The following is a 15,441-nucleotide window of genomic DNA, read 5'->3' as shown; positions in this document are numbered from 1 at the left end:
ATTCCCAGTTGATTGATTAGCTATATATTACCAATAATACAAAAAAACTTGAGACTACGCTGACTTAGATCTCTTTCTAGAATTAAACCAATGAGACTCAAAATGTACCTAATGTTGATACCACTGTTTATCCAGAAATCCATTCCCTTCCTTCTGTGTTTTAAAAGAAGCATTTTTAAAAATGCTAAAAATAAAAACAGAGGTTTTGTTAAATAAATTAATATACTTTTGTTTGTAACTGAAACATCAGAAACAGTGTCTGTTTTGACTTTCACTATCTTATTCTTGGTGGATATCACAGTTTCTCAGACAGCACAAGAAAAAAGGACATGATCATGATTGACGAGCCGACATACACAGCACATTCTCAGAGATGCCCCAAGAAATTTCTAAATATTCTTTATAATTATTTCAGCCAAACTTGTTAAGTCTTTTTCTTTATTTGATCTGGAAATGACCTATTTTGGCAGCACTCAAAAAATATGTAAAAATAACATAACATCTGCAATTTGTGTTTTCCTGCCTGCAATGCACTATGACAGCATCTTTAAGATGAACCAATCTGACACTGCCAGACTTTTCTGCAATGATGTTCTTGGGAATTTTGACCCACTAGCTACAATGGAGTTTTAATGCAAGCTGTTTAAGGCAGACTTGTTTCCATAAAGAAAGCGTTTGGAGGGGTTACACAGATGAAATCCTACTCCTCAGAATTAGAATCCAGATTCCACTGAACTGCAGGACAGAATTGCAAAGTTTGTGCCATCTTTGAAAAACCTGTGGAAGGGGAGTTGTACCAAAGAAGGCAAAATAAACCAGTTATAATACAATAGTACCTACATCAGGTGTTTCTTGAAATGTCAAAAGCTACATAACCTAGTACCATCACTTGACTCACAGAAAACCCGGGTTCACTGCTTTCTTCTTAGTATAGTGACACCATATTATTTATCTGTACTGGTAGATATTTTTTTCAGTAATGGCTTTGTGCTTGCTTAGGTTCTCTCTATGTAGAGAAGTGGGAATGTGAGGTTAATACCAATGTTCTCCAGCACTAAATCAGTTCCCATGGGCTCTAGAGAAAGACACCTGCACACTATCTCTAAAGGCTCAAGGATGTGCTTTTCTCGCTTAGCCCCTGGTGTTACAGCTACACAACCATCCTGCTGCCAAGGCTTTGCCCCTTTGGGAATCCCACCACACGGGGACTGGAAGCAGAACAGTCTGATTACAGCCTGCAGCTGAAATTATGCTGGGCAATTTAATCTAGTAAAGAATTCATACTGTCTAAAAGCATGGGTTTGAGTACTCTGAAGCAGGTGTGGGTCAAATTTGGTATAAAGTTTCAGAGAAACAAGAAATGAAAATGGAATATATGAACTCCAGAAACAGTTCCTTTTGCCGTTTCTGATCTTTTTCCCTCACAATAAGATCACAAGAAGTCAGAGGTACTATCTGAGTGAAGTAGAAAAATTATGAGAAAACAGTTTCTCTACCTTTTTTCCCCACATATCCTAATTCCCTGCCAAAGCCCAGTAGTGTTTTAAATTCTTACTACAGAGAAATAAACTTTCAAATTATATGCATGATTCAAAATGGGTATTTGAATAAAAATAAGTGAATTTTGGATCACAGGGAATAAGAACAACTCTATGACTTTGCATGGAGCTTTGGGTCTTCCCAAGTGTCAGCTTTTACTCCAATGAATATTTAAATATTTCATACAAGTTCAACTTTTTTTTCTGTGAAGAGTGAAACAGTCAAAGTACTTTCCTGGGAGGTGGATGACTGTGTTTTAATGCCTATACTGTAGCAATAAAGTATTCTAACCTTTTCCTTTCTGGGTTGTTTTGGTTGGTTTTTGTCATATTTCCAAACTCCCACTTGTCTTCCTGTTCTTTAAATTTTGATGGAAGAGCCCCAAAATAAAATCAGTATTTTGCAATCTAGGAAAATATTTAATCCAAATGAAAACTAATGGGCCACACTGCAAACCCAGGAAAAACATAGCAAAGCATTTATCTGTTTGTTTTTAAATTCAGCTATCAATCAAAAAATACAGATATATCATAATTAATTTTCCTAAGAATTTCTTTAAAGGACTAATTGAGCAATGTCTCCTTTTCACTTTTCTCCTTGTGTCTCTCTCTTACTGTTGGCTACTTTTGCAACCAATTCTCCAGCTTCTTCTTCTTGCTAACAGATTGAGATGTTCAGGGACAGAACTGCAAGTACTGTAACTGGTCTTATTTTCTCTGGGAGGAAAACAGTCCTGTGTTTGTAAAAAGTTCCTTTTGTGGGTGAATCACCACAGTACTACCAAGCGATTGATTATTACATGAAAACTTTTATGAACCAAGAAATCTAAGTCTGTTTCCTAGGGGATTATACATTGAGATAGATAAAATATTTTTTAAATTGACCATGGTAACAAATACACTAAAACAAATATATAAGGTGACAACTAACATAAAATGTAAAATATCAGTTGACGTACTGCAGAGTTATATACACAAAAAGTACTTTTATATGCAGACTCAGTTGCCTATTTTATTATGCCTGGGAGAAGAGATGAAGGAAAAGAACAGGAGCTGTTGCTGTGCCCTTCGCAACCATAAAATGGCTGATGTGCTCCCCAGCACATGACCTTACTGCAGCCCTCTTTCTGCTGCTCCGTCACAAGTGACCAGTAGGAATAATTGTATAATTACACAGTTGCACTGTGATGCAGGTAAAGCCACAAGGAAGGTAACATTTTCAGTCTAAGTAAGGGAGCCTTGAGACACAGTTGATGTTGGGGTGAACCGAAATGTTATCCGTCAGCTGTAGCTGTCAGCAAAAATATTAAAGAAAGAGCAGCTGCATCATGCCACAAGCATGGGAGTGGAGCAGTCGTAGCTCCAAAATAGATTTTAGAGTCAGACAGATTTTTCTTTGGAAGAACCCCAGTAATAGTCAAGGACCATATATTTTCTGAGCTGCTTGGAGCCAGTTGACAATGCTACTGCTTTTAAAATGTTTTAAATAAAGGATTGAGATGCAAGTAAAGGACAGCTATTTAGAATAGGATGTACTAGAAGGTATGCTACTACTGCTATAAAATGTAATTTTTTCTACTAATTATTTTCAACTTCTGTAGCTTTTAATTTGCCCTCACCATTTTTTGTGTAAATTCTGATATAAAAGTAAAATTGATGACAATAAAAAATCATAACCAAGTTTCTCAGCTGAAAGAAAAAATATTGGCTTATTGTAGCCTCTGTAGCATTTATTCTTCCTTTTTAGAATTATTTCCTTTTAAGATACTAAGTTATCCTGAAAATATTTATTCAAGAATAGCATCTTACATTCTTTTTGGATTGTCATTAAAGAAAACAATAATAAGCAGCAGTTTCTTCAGGATCTTGAATTCCAAGATAAATGTAATAAAGTTTGTGGCAGTGTTTTATTGTTTACTGCTTGGAAAAACTTATGCAACAGCAGAATACTGCTCTGATTTTTGAGCTGCTGCTAATGAAGTACAACTAGACAGGGTACGGTTGCCATGAGTCAGGAAATGTGAATGTTCCTGGACAGAGGCCAAGGGAGCTTATGCACATCAGAGATGAGATGTATATGTATCCTCTGGAGAAGATACACTAAGTTGTTTTGAAGCATCTCAAGCTGCCTGATCCAAGAAGCAACCAAATGACCACCCTGAAACAAGGTTACTAGCTCTCTGATACTCAGTCCCTCATTTTTACACCAGGAAAACAAGAATCAAGTAGGCTGTCCAAGGCAACTTAGAGATTAGATATTAGGTTCAGCCATGACACAATAGGCCCAAAACCCTGAGGGCTTAACTTTGTTCTTTCACTGTAAAAAGAAGAAAAGAAAACTCCTAAGTTAAAAAAAAAAAAAACAAACACAACCCAACAACAACAATAAACCAAAACAAAAACAAACAAACAAAACAAAAATACCCAAAACCCACTCAACAACCAAAAACCAAAAACGTCCCCTCTGATATGCTACAATTTGCCATGAGACTTTAAATAAACCTTTTGAACTCATAGTTTGCTTAAGTATGGCATGAGTTTTTTGTAAGAGAATGGGTGCTACCGTTGTACACATGGGGAGAAGCTCCACTCTCCACAATGTCAAATCACTTGCTGAAATGCTGCTACACTTCAGTACTGCACCACATGCAACGCCCTAGCATTCTCTGAGCCTTTGAAATGTTGTTCCTTGGGTCCCTATTTTTTGAGTGAAATTAACTGGTTTCCTAAAGCTAGTTTAGATTATTTAAAAGGGTACCACTGGTTTCTTTTCCTTTCTACATCTCTTTTTGCAGCTGAACATAACCACCCCCTTTGAGTTTTCACTGTCCCATACCCTTTTTTGGTAGGTGTATTGTCCTTATCTTCCCACAACCCTTTCCTGTGTCATGGCCCAAGGCAGGACTATGGCTTTCACTCCTCTCCCAGCAGTACAGGACATACAGATCAGTTTGCTGTGCTGGTCCACCCAAGTATGTGGGTGGCTGCTTGGACTTCCATATTTCACATCTTTTTTTTCAGGAGAACTCTCGCAACCAAGACCTGAGTTCCCTTTCATGAAATCCAGCAAAGGGTCATTTATTACCCCATTTTTTCCTGCACCAGGAAAGGCCCACAGGTAAACTAAGAAATAATTTCCAGACCTCCTACTTTGATCTGGGATAGTTTTGAGGCCTCCTTTGCAGTTGTCACTGCCATTGTACCATGGCAGGGCACACCCATGTTGCCTTCGAAGGTGTTTCAGCAGCTGTGGCCTATTCTGTGCAGTGGCACATATGTAAGAGTGTGACTCTGTCCTGCTCCCAAACTCACTGTCCCTTCTGTCTACTGATATTGCCAACTATGGTGTTCAGAATCATGAGAAAATCTTCCAAAGTTGTTTTTCAGGAGATTTTAAAGAAATACATCATGGTAGCAGATCATCCTCAGGTCAGAGACTTCAACTTGCTTGAAGACATCAGGACAGTATTTTTTCTAATTTTCTTTGGTTTCAATTAAAGCTAAGAGTCATGTAGGGCATTACTAATTCCTAGGGTAAATCCTTATCAGAAATCTCAGTTGCTAAGAGAGTCATTTGAGCTGCCACCGTTGCTTTAACAAAGCAGGCATGACTGGAGAACCTGGCTACCCACTGAGCCTGCAGGAGACAGCAAGCAATGATATTTCTGTTTTCTGAGTGCTTTCTCTTCCTCCAGACAGTACGTGAGGTTTGGGCAGTCTCTCCTCAGTCCCACAGTGGATCCAGAGCTGCCCCCCCACCAGATAATTTGGGCAGTCACCTCTTGCCCACCCCTTCTCTCAAAGGTCCTTTTTCCTCCACGATTTTTTCTTCCTCAGCAGCCTCCTTCCTGTACTAGGAAGCTTGTTCTAAGCACTCCCAAAATAACAACAAGCCCACAAGCTGACAGCACCCTCTTTGCCCTGTGAATTACTTCTGGTACAACTGAACCTGAGGGAATGGGTTTTTTTTCCTGAAACATCTTAATTTTGACACTAGTTTGGTTTCTATTCTGGTTCTCTTCTTGAAGCCTCCTGGTCACATCCCTGGTCCTTTTCCTTCCTTTTTCTGCTGTGTTTTACCAGTATGGCTGACTTCTTTCGACCCATAGCTAAGCTTTTCTCTGGGGAGCATCTCCGAAAATACATATTCTTGTCAGTCAGACTAATTCAATTTCTACTGCTACTTCTCCCAGCAGAATCTGGTTTCCAAGAAGGGCTATTTAAATCTCCTTATTCAAAGCTATTGACATGATGTTCAACACTGCAACATCTCAGAGTGTGAAAGTCACTACCATGTTTATTCTTGTAACATTCCAGGTTGTTATTAAAAGTCTAGAAGTAAATAACTTGCTGAGAGTCATACAGGGAGTCCCTGATGTGAAAGCCAGCAATTTAACCAGATTCCTCTTCCCTGGTGACAACTACCACCTCACATTTTAAGGTAACATTATTTCAAAGGGATAAACAATAAAATTCAAATATTTCATGAATATTTTGGAGAACCTGAATTTAGCAAAGTGCCTCCCATGAATAAGGAATCTATCAGATGTCCAGTCACTCTTACAGACTGTTTCCTGCAACGTGATTTAGTCTTTGTACAACTAATGTTGGATTAATTAACCCTCCTTGTGTGCAGTTATGCTTGCCTAATTTCTAGATAGTCACTGCTGTCTTTGAGAGATTTTTTGAGTTGACATCAATAGCCTGTAGAATTGTTCCTGCTTTACTTTCTCCTTAACAAACTATTACAACTGTTGTGTTATGTTAAGGATATTCACTGAACACTTATGTATATTATTCAGTTTATTTCTGATATTTTCCTATGTTTCTTTTGTGCTAAGCTGAGGAGAAACTCATTACACTGTCTGTAGCTATCAGGTATTTTTCTAGCACTTCATTAGTTCCCAGAGACCTGTAGTGATAAAGGTTGTGTGGCTGCTAGTGATACTGAACAGAGGCTAAAAGTTTGTATTACTGCAGGGAATTTGTTTTGTTGGAATGATGCAGCTGCGTCACTATCACAGAGAGGGCTCTAAACAGTTCCTCCTGGGCTCCCAAGTACCACAGCAATCTTGTTGTGTAAATCCTGTAAATTTCCATTTGTAAATACATCAAATTTTATATCAAAGGTACTTACATTGTACCCCCTTAATCTTTCTAACGAAACACTGTTCCAAAATAATCTGGGGTTTAAGAACATGTTCTCTAAAAGCAGAGAAATGAGTTTAGCTTTTTTTTTTCTCAAACTCATAAGCTATTTTTGAAACCTTGGCCCACGTGTATATGAGGCAGGTAGTTAAAGATGCTGTTGTCTGGTTAACCCATGGTTTAGAGGTTTAGCTTTAAAACACAGCTCCCTGGCCTCTTGCTAAAACACTTCTTGTCTGTCCTAGCTTGTTCTGGTGTCTTTCAAAGCACAATCCCCTCTTTCTAAGTCTCGCTAACTTTCTCATTAACTTAAGCCCCACTGAAGCATACAGCAGCTGTTTTATTTAAAAAAGCTGCAAGGGTATTTTGTCCCACCTCTGTGTGTGTGTGTGTGTGTGTGTGCCCGCGCAAGACACACCAGCTCCTCAAGTTCCTCTCTGCATCAAGGGCTGAGTGTGCCCTAGACAAGTACAATGGGATCTGAGACCTCTAACACCACCATCTGTGAGAATTCCCTAGTCTTCTTCCACCCATCTGTACTGATGATGGCAATATTTTGGTTTCAGTTCCAGTTTTAGAACATTATTTTCTGAATTACTTGAAGAGAAGAAGAATACCTGTCTTCAGTGGTAATTCTTATCAGGTATGAGAAATCCTACATGGAAAGATTGCCACATCCCTTTGAGTGCCACAAAGCCTCTACTTTGTCCTTGCTTCATGCTACAGTAATCACTACCAGGCAAGTTTAGATGCTTCCACGTGAAGGGCTTTTCTGAAAAAAAGAGTGCAAACTAATCTCAGGTTAACCAGAACTCCATCTAGGAATCCTGTTTGCCATATGTGCATCATGCTCTGTTCCTGATTATGATACAATTGGAAAGAGATGTTCAGTGAGAAAAGTGAACTCAGCAGTGGAAGCAGTCTCCAGAGTTTCCTTCCTCAAAGTAGCATCTGTTTTTCCTTCCTTATTTGCATATTACTTACAATCTCAATAATAGGTTTTCAGTTTATTGGACTACCTGGAAAGATTAAGATAGAATATACTTAACCTTTTTATTAACAGAATTGTTTTTGCACAGAGATGGCACCTTAATGGGTACCTGATTTTAAATGTTTTGCTTTCAAATAGTATGTGGCAGGGAGGAGAAGGAAGATGGTGTGCATTCTGAAAGCTGGAACAAGCTAGGATAAAAAATTACATACAAGATTTTTGGTCCTTATTATTCCCATTTTAGGGAATAATAACTCATTGAATATAATAACTCATTGAATATAAGAAAATCAAACAAAAAACCCACTACAAATATTGCTTCTTTTTCAATTTTGAAAGTGCCAAATACCTATGATTTGTGTTACTATCAACCATCTGTCCAGTCATTTTTATTCAGTGTATGTATTTTGATACACTGATTATCATCTCTGGCAAAATATTCTTTGGCCAGTCATGTCCAAAGATTAAGATTCTCAAGACATATGAACATAATCAAAGCCCCAAGCAATCTGATCAGAATCCGGAGTTAGTCCCACTTTGAGTGAGACTGGATGACTTCTTTTCACCTGAATTCTGGTTCTGTAAATAAGTGGCACCTCTTATTCAGAGGATATGCCACTGTGACCCTGCCTTTTACTATCTGCAGCGTGATGCCTTTGGTGACTCAGATTCTCATTTCTGTCTCATGCCTCGGAAGCAGCAGTGGTTCCATAGCCAGCTGCCTCATAATGCATGGTTGCCCTGGCACTCAGGAGCTCTGCTGCCATGTATGTCTGTGCATAAGGGACATCTTGTTCTGCTCTATGTCTAACATGCTTGAGGACATCTAGCATGGCATCATTCCCTTCTTTCTGTCTCCCGCCCAGAGTAAAAAATTGGAATGTTTATTTTTCTCTAAAGACTTTTATCACACTGAGGAACTGAAACCCTTATCTACTGGAATATAATTTATGTTTCTTTTCATTACAGAAGTCCTTATTGAAGCATAAAAGGAGAAGAAATAACACACTATGGAAGAACTACTGTAACCTGTACCTTAAAAGTTGGACCCAAGAGGTTTTGCGATTACAGAGGGTGAAACAAGTGACATCTTGGGGATAATTAGGAATGACAGACACAGGAATTGAGTAACTTTAGCATGAGAAATATATGTTTAATTATATTTTAGTATTTTAGACCAAACTAGTCATCCTTACCCACATGTGTTTTCCCACCCTTTCATTTATGTCCTTGCATATGGCTATTTCTATGCTCATTTTTTCAATAAAAGTAAGAATATTCTTTGAGGCATATAACTACATAGTGTGAGGTTTTATGAATACCCTCTCTACTATGTTCACAAATTTGAATTTGAGGATAAGTTGTGTATGTTTTTCTTCAGTGTATATTTGTTGTCACAGTAACTGCAGTTTTCCCAATAAATGGAAATTGCATCGTTTCCTTAGCATTCAGGTTATTGCACTGAAATAGCACCATGAACTCACCATTACTTCTCCCTTCCTGTTGTCAAGATCTCATTCAGTTACAGAAACAGGCACTAAAACAGGTTAGTTAAGATATGTGTGGATTAGAAAGCTGAAGTAAATCTGCTTAGTCCCATTACATGACTCATGCCTGTGTGGGAAAGACCTTATTTTCACAGAGATCTCTTAGATAAACAAGGCAAGTTGGCAGCAATTCGATTACACTGATGAGGGCAGTCTCCTGCTTTCTGTTGCATTCATTTACTTTGTATTTTCTGAAAAATGCAAGCAGGCTGATAAACTCCAGTGAGAATTCTTGTACCAAGGACACATGAGTTTTTATTTTCAACTACTTTTTTTATAATAGGGCCAGCCTTGAAAACAGTTTCTAAAAAAATCCTCTTCTGTTACTCCAGTAGAATCCTTTTTTTTTAATCAGGTTTTTTTTTTTTTGAAAGTTTGTTAGTGGAGCTGTAGGTCTTGCTATCCACAGCCATAACACACTAGTTAGTCAGATGCCTCTCTCCTGAAAACACACGAGCCTCTAAACCCTGTGGACTTCAGAAAATGGATTTAGCTTCCAAAATACCACTTTTACATGTGCACTGGAACAGACTTTTGAACAGCACAAATCACAAAACACTATACTCTTTGACACCATTTCCCCAAAAAGGAAAAGCAATGAAAGCAGCCCTTACTGTATTAAAGAGCTCTAAAAGCGCATAAATCAAACTGGAAAAGTTCTTTGCAAACTGATTGAGGTCTTTGCTCTTGTTCTGAACCCCCACCTGTTTAAATCTGAATGTCTCTGGTCACATCTTAGACAATCAAGATTTTAATTGTCATTTTATCAGCTTTGAAATGAGACTCACTTGGACAAAGTACAGCAGTCTGTTAGATTCACACACCCCTTTGCTTCTGTCAGCACACAGCAACCAGACGGGTTGTCCATTTAAGGGAAAAAGTACAAGCTCCAGCCTATTTCCCTGTACTTCGGATGTGTTTGTCCCACTCCTTCAGCAATGCATTCTGTAACGCCAAAAAACATTTCCTTTCTTACAGCAGTCATACACACATGCACACACATATATACATTTCTCATTAAGTTTTAATTAAGCTTTTTAATTATAGGAATTGTCTCTTTCTCTGTATTTCTGAGCGTGTAAAACATTGTGGAGGAGGCCACAATCTGTGTAATCTTATATATCATCCTCAGAGCTACAATTTGTACGCTTTACTTGTGGGTTTAGATTTAGAGATATAGTCCAGCCAAAGCAGAATGAGAATGAGAGGGCAAAGCCATCTCGAATTAAAAAAAGCACAGCTGTCCCAACACAGGCAGACTTTCTGTTTGCACTGATATTAGTACTTATTTTACTATGATGCTAAGAATAAAAAGTAATATAGAAAGTACAGATTATCCGCAGAATCAGGAAGAGTAGGTGAAAAGACCCGAAATAAAAGGAAAAATCTAATCAAGTACTCTGAAAGGCATGCTTTTCAGAAATACATTAGTTGTCACACAATTTTTAACATGATCAGAGACTCCCACTATTTCTTCTCATCAGGACATAAGCATGATTGTTTCTGTCCTTTGGACACCTAACCTCAAAGCATAACTACAGGACTGTTACAAGTTCTACTAGCACTAACGTGGTACAAGTACTAGCTACTAAATAAAAAAAGAGAGGTTAAGAAATCTTAATATTTTATGAATTGCTTCCTCAGTTATCCAATATCCTCCAAAGCCAAGAAAAGCCTGTATTCCCCAAATAATTACCAGTATACTGTATAAAATTAGGAAACAACTTTCAGTAGGAAACACTGAGACAAATTAAAAGAGAAAAAGCTAGAAATTAAAAGAACCACAATAAGATGGTGAAGCTGAAAAGTTTAGGTGTTTGGGCTTCTTGTAAAGAAATACTGAAACTATTCTATAGAACAGAATATCTTTATTTTATCACATACACTATTTTATGTTCCCAGCTTTCAGTTCTTATCCTAGGCTTTATATACTAAATCTTTTGGTGAAATAGGAAGCATGAATAGATTGAGTTCCCTTTCCTTTATATTGTTGTTTCATCTGGCTTCTTCACAAATATTCACTCTATTTCTCCAAATAGCATTTTAGATATGTATAAGGACAAAATCCCCACTCCAAATTCAGTTTATATATTCAAATTGCATGGCAACCTGCAATGACAGACCTTGAGAAAGGAAGGGAAGAAACAAGAAATTGGAGGAAAAGTAAAATGTCTCTTAGGAAAAAAAATGTTTGGACAGGAATATAGATGATCCATTTTATTAAATGTTCTTGAGGGAAATTTATCTGTTAATTACTGAACACTAAAACCTGATCTTATTAAATTCAAAGGAAATCTCACTCTGAGTTCAGTGGCATAAACTGACCTCTGACTGGCACAGCTTTGAGGCACATTCTTAATTTCTGCCTGAGGGTACATCAGCTGAATTAGATAAGATTAGCAAAAGCCTTAAATTAAGCATGTGTGGAATCTGTGCCAGCAGAAAGATCCTGTATCAGGAGAAGTTTTACTGACACACATTTTAGTATGGAAATGGCTACAGTGGTGAAATTGTGAGCCAAAGGAGTAAAACAGGGCATACTAGCAAAATAGAGATTTCCTAATTTACTAATGCTTACTCCACAAGTTGCTTCCAGGCAGCACATCTGTATCTTCAGGAATCCTACCTTGGTCAACATAGCTCTGTTAATATTAAAGTTCAGTCTTTTCATGATATGAGTGTCAGGTGCTACAGTGAGTGGCACTATAAAAAAACTTATGACAATTTTTAGCTTACTAAAGGCAGTAGCATAGAAGGTGGCCAGTTAACACCAGAGCTGAAGGTTAGTAGTCTATCAGATATGAGAAGGAGAGGTACAGGAAAATCAAGGCATATCTAAGCAGGGAGCAAACAGTGCTCAGACTTGAAGATGAATTTCAAGCCTTTGAATTTGATGTTAAAAACAAGCAGACATTCTATAAGGAGATTGAAAGACTGAGGTGATGAAAAAAACACTCAGTTAAGATGATGAATTAGCTGTGGCTAGATTGGCTAAAATTATAATAAAATAAATATAATAATTAAATAATAGTTCATAATAAATAAACATTACCATAAAATAAATTATAATATTGCTTCAATGAAGGTAAATGAAGAAGCCAGAGAGGTTGGAAAGTGGATTCATATTGGGAGGAATACACAGCCTTTAGCACCATTAAAGGCACCATTCATTTCACAGTTATTCTAATATAAACAAAATAAAAATAATGTTAAATGGGGAAAATAAATGGATATGTTACATCTACTTGTCTTCCACAAAAATCTCTACAATGGAGTGTATCACCAAAACATAAACTACTTTTTGATTTAAAATTGACCTTGGTTTCACTGTAGTCAGTAGGAGAATTGGCTATTTTTCAAATATGAAACCATCTGTTGAATAGCCACATTACATATTCCACAGATTTGATTGGAAAATCCCAGAGCCTCTTTGTGGACACCTGTTGAGAAAAGTAATTTTAGCCTCCTCCTCCATTTTGAAGTGGAAAGGAAGACAGATGTATGTAAAATCACAATGTGTTAGAGTTGGAAATTGCTATTAGACTGTTCAAATGTCACTTCATTTGATAGTTATCAGGCTAATAAATATGCTTTTTGATTTTAAAAACTTTGCTGAAAGTAAATTGTGCAAGACAACTAAAGTTGTAAAACCACACATTATGCTGAGCAACAACTAAACTGAAAAAGCAGTCAATATCAGCATATCATTTTCCCAGATTTTGCCATCCCTATATATTCAGAAGGTCATTTCTCCACAGTTTAATTTGCCAGAAGTTTCAGTAAAGAGAAGAAACAGTAATTTTCACTTAAATGTCAAGATGACAAAAACTATACAAATCATACTGTCTTGGTTTTAATCCTCATTGTATAGACTTCTTATGAAAAAATAACTTTCTCAGGATATGTCCCTATTAAAAAGTAATTCCAAAGTTTCCTTTCGAGATTTAGATTTAGGATACTATAGGGCTCTAGTAATTCCACAGTAATGATTATCACATTAAATCATGGCCACCAAAAAGTGTTTCTGTTTAGTGCTTTAGTGTGCCCCTTGCTATGAAATAAAATCTAAACTTATTACTTTTTGCTTTTAAGAATTTTCTTCCATCCTAATACTTAATTTATTTTGTTGTTTCACAGGCAGTTACATTCTCAGTCAGCAAGTCAAAGTTGCTTCAAAGTATTTTAATTCCATCCAATCCACCCACTGCTAAGATGTGGTATTGATGTCATTTATGTAGTATGCAGGGATGCAACTAGAATTATTTAGTGAAAGCAAGACATTCTCATCTCCCTGAGGCAGTCCCAGAGTCCATAGACTAAGTGTCAAACACCACAGACAGTCAGCATAGACTCAGTTAGTTCATTCCTTCTTTAGAACAAATATTTTTCATCTGAGACAATTCTATACAAATCTGTGGTTTTGCCTGGGTTAAGTGCATTCCTTAAATCTTTGCTTTCACAACTGAATTCATATTGCATATGAACTCATAATCAGTATGTCTTTTAAAGATTCATGCATACTCAATTCCTTTCTTTGGAGAAAACAGCTTTAAAATATGTGGTGGGGAGGGCGGGAGGAATTCATTCTTCAGTTGATCAAACAGCTTTTATCAGTTTAGACAAAGTAAATCATATTAAGCAATTCCTCCCTTAAATTACATGACCCTTATGGGGTCATAGGACATGCATTTCCAACAGACAATCAGGCTTCCATCCTACTGTCAGGGTAAAACATCTGAGAACTGGTTTCTCATTTATTTTGCCAGAAGAAACACACACACTTTAACAACAACGACCCAGCTCAAGCACACTTAGTTACAATAAACATAAGGTCAATCTTTTTGACACTTGAATTATACAGCTAATCAAATGAACAGAGATTAATATTCATTATATGTAAATAAGTACAAGAGAAAGAACCAAGAGCTGTTGTCAAAGGTAGTACAAAAGGCATCAGGTGTGTCCGAGGGAGTTAATAAGGAAACAAAAAGTACAAATGCGCTGGGTCACGAAGTTAATTCTGTTACTGAATGGCTATTTCCTCTTATTTATCACACAGGCTGCCACTGTTTTTAGTAGCTGCTAGCCTATCATTGGTAAGGGATGATATGTATTCTATTATTAAATGTTGGTTTGTCTTCTGTCAGCATGTGAGCAGATATAAGCAAGATACATGTCAAAATCTATGCACACTTTTTCATATTACTACTAGCTACTTGATTGTGCTTGTTCTCAGAACTGCAAAAGTTACTTAAACAATGCTTTTCTATGGTGGAAGTGTAAAAAGACCCCCAAAATCTAAAACTTTTATCCCAGCTTTCATCTACTGACAATATTTTCAAACCATTCAGAAGATTGTTCAAAGAAGGAAAAAGACAACATACATTAGAAAAGAAAATTCTTGTAAAAACGACACTGGAAAACAAAAGTTCTTGTAAAAAAAAAAAAAAAAGGCTTTGGAGCTCAGTCTTACCTGTCAGCAACACGAACCCAGGAATATGTCCTTTAACACTGCGAGATTGCAGTAGCTTGTCCCACAGCACTACCACAGCAGCAGACTGCTCCAGCTCAGGAGAACACAAAGATAGAAACTTTTCCCACGTTCCTAGGTCTACCAGCCGCTGAAGTAATGAAGAAAAGAAGATGGAAAAGAAGAAGACCGGAGCTGCTTCTCTCAGAAATCCCACGCAGGAGGAGTAGGAGTACTCTGTCTGTGTCTCACCCAGACTTTTGTTTAAAAGTTTTTTCAACTGTTGCTAGGTGGTGTTAGGCTTTGGCAGTTTAGTTCTCAGATTGTATTTCCCCTCTTCTGGTCTCTTCACACAATGTTACAGCAATGACTTCGTTGAGCTCAGCTCGCTTGTGCTATATTTAACCAGTGTTCTCAGCAAGTCAAGCCTGTCAACAGCTGAGAAGTTTGGAGCAGGCTTTGCTGAGTTCCTCAGCTGCTGAATTATCAGTGGATGTAGCACTGCACAGCCCAGCTACTACATTCACTGAAAGATTGTGGGGAAACTGTCAAATCCTTTTAAGGGCTTCCAGTGACTTCACAGGAGTAATTACTATTTAAAGCACTAAGTACAAAATGTGTATTTAGGCATATATTTTAGACTGCTAGAGAAAGAATACTTGTGTTCACAGCAGATGAGTTCAATTATTTATACAGTGAGAATTTTCCTAGGACAAGTAGGAAGTTTATAATTTGAAAGGTATGCAC

General features: G+C 37.3%; 1 protein-coding gene across 7 annotated transcripts in view; it reads right to left on the bottom strand.

Annotated features, from left to right (window-relative positions):
* The window catches only part of FILIP1 (filamin A interacting protein 1), a 104,403-nt gene extending 89,276 nt beyond the window's left edge, over window positions 1-15,127 (bottom strand). For 2 of the 7 annotated variants that reach the window (XM_064650113.1, XM_064650111.1), the window contains exon 1: window positions 14,698-15,127. The gene's annotated coding sequence lies outside the window, so the exon portion shown is untranslated. Of the gene's footprint in view, window positions 1-10,012; window positions 10,170-14,697 lie in introns of all 7 variants that reach the window. The other 5 variants (XM_064650110.1, XM_064650114.1, XM_064650115.1 and 2 more) reach the window with 4 other exon arrangements.
* Window positions 15,128-15,441: the final 314 nt, after the last annotated feature.

The sequence above is a fragment of the Pseudopipra pipra genome, chromosome 3 (genome assembly GCF_036250125.1).
Source record: "Pseudopipra pipra isolate bDixPip1 chromosome 3, bDixPip1.hap1, whole genome shotgun sequence".
NCBI classification, from domain to species: domain Eukaryota; kingdom Metazoa; phylum Chordata; class Aves; order Passeriformes; family Pipridae; genus Pseudopipra; species Pseudopipra pipra.
This window is presented reverse-complemented; position numbering and strand designations above follow the sequence as displayed.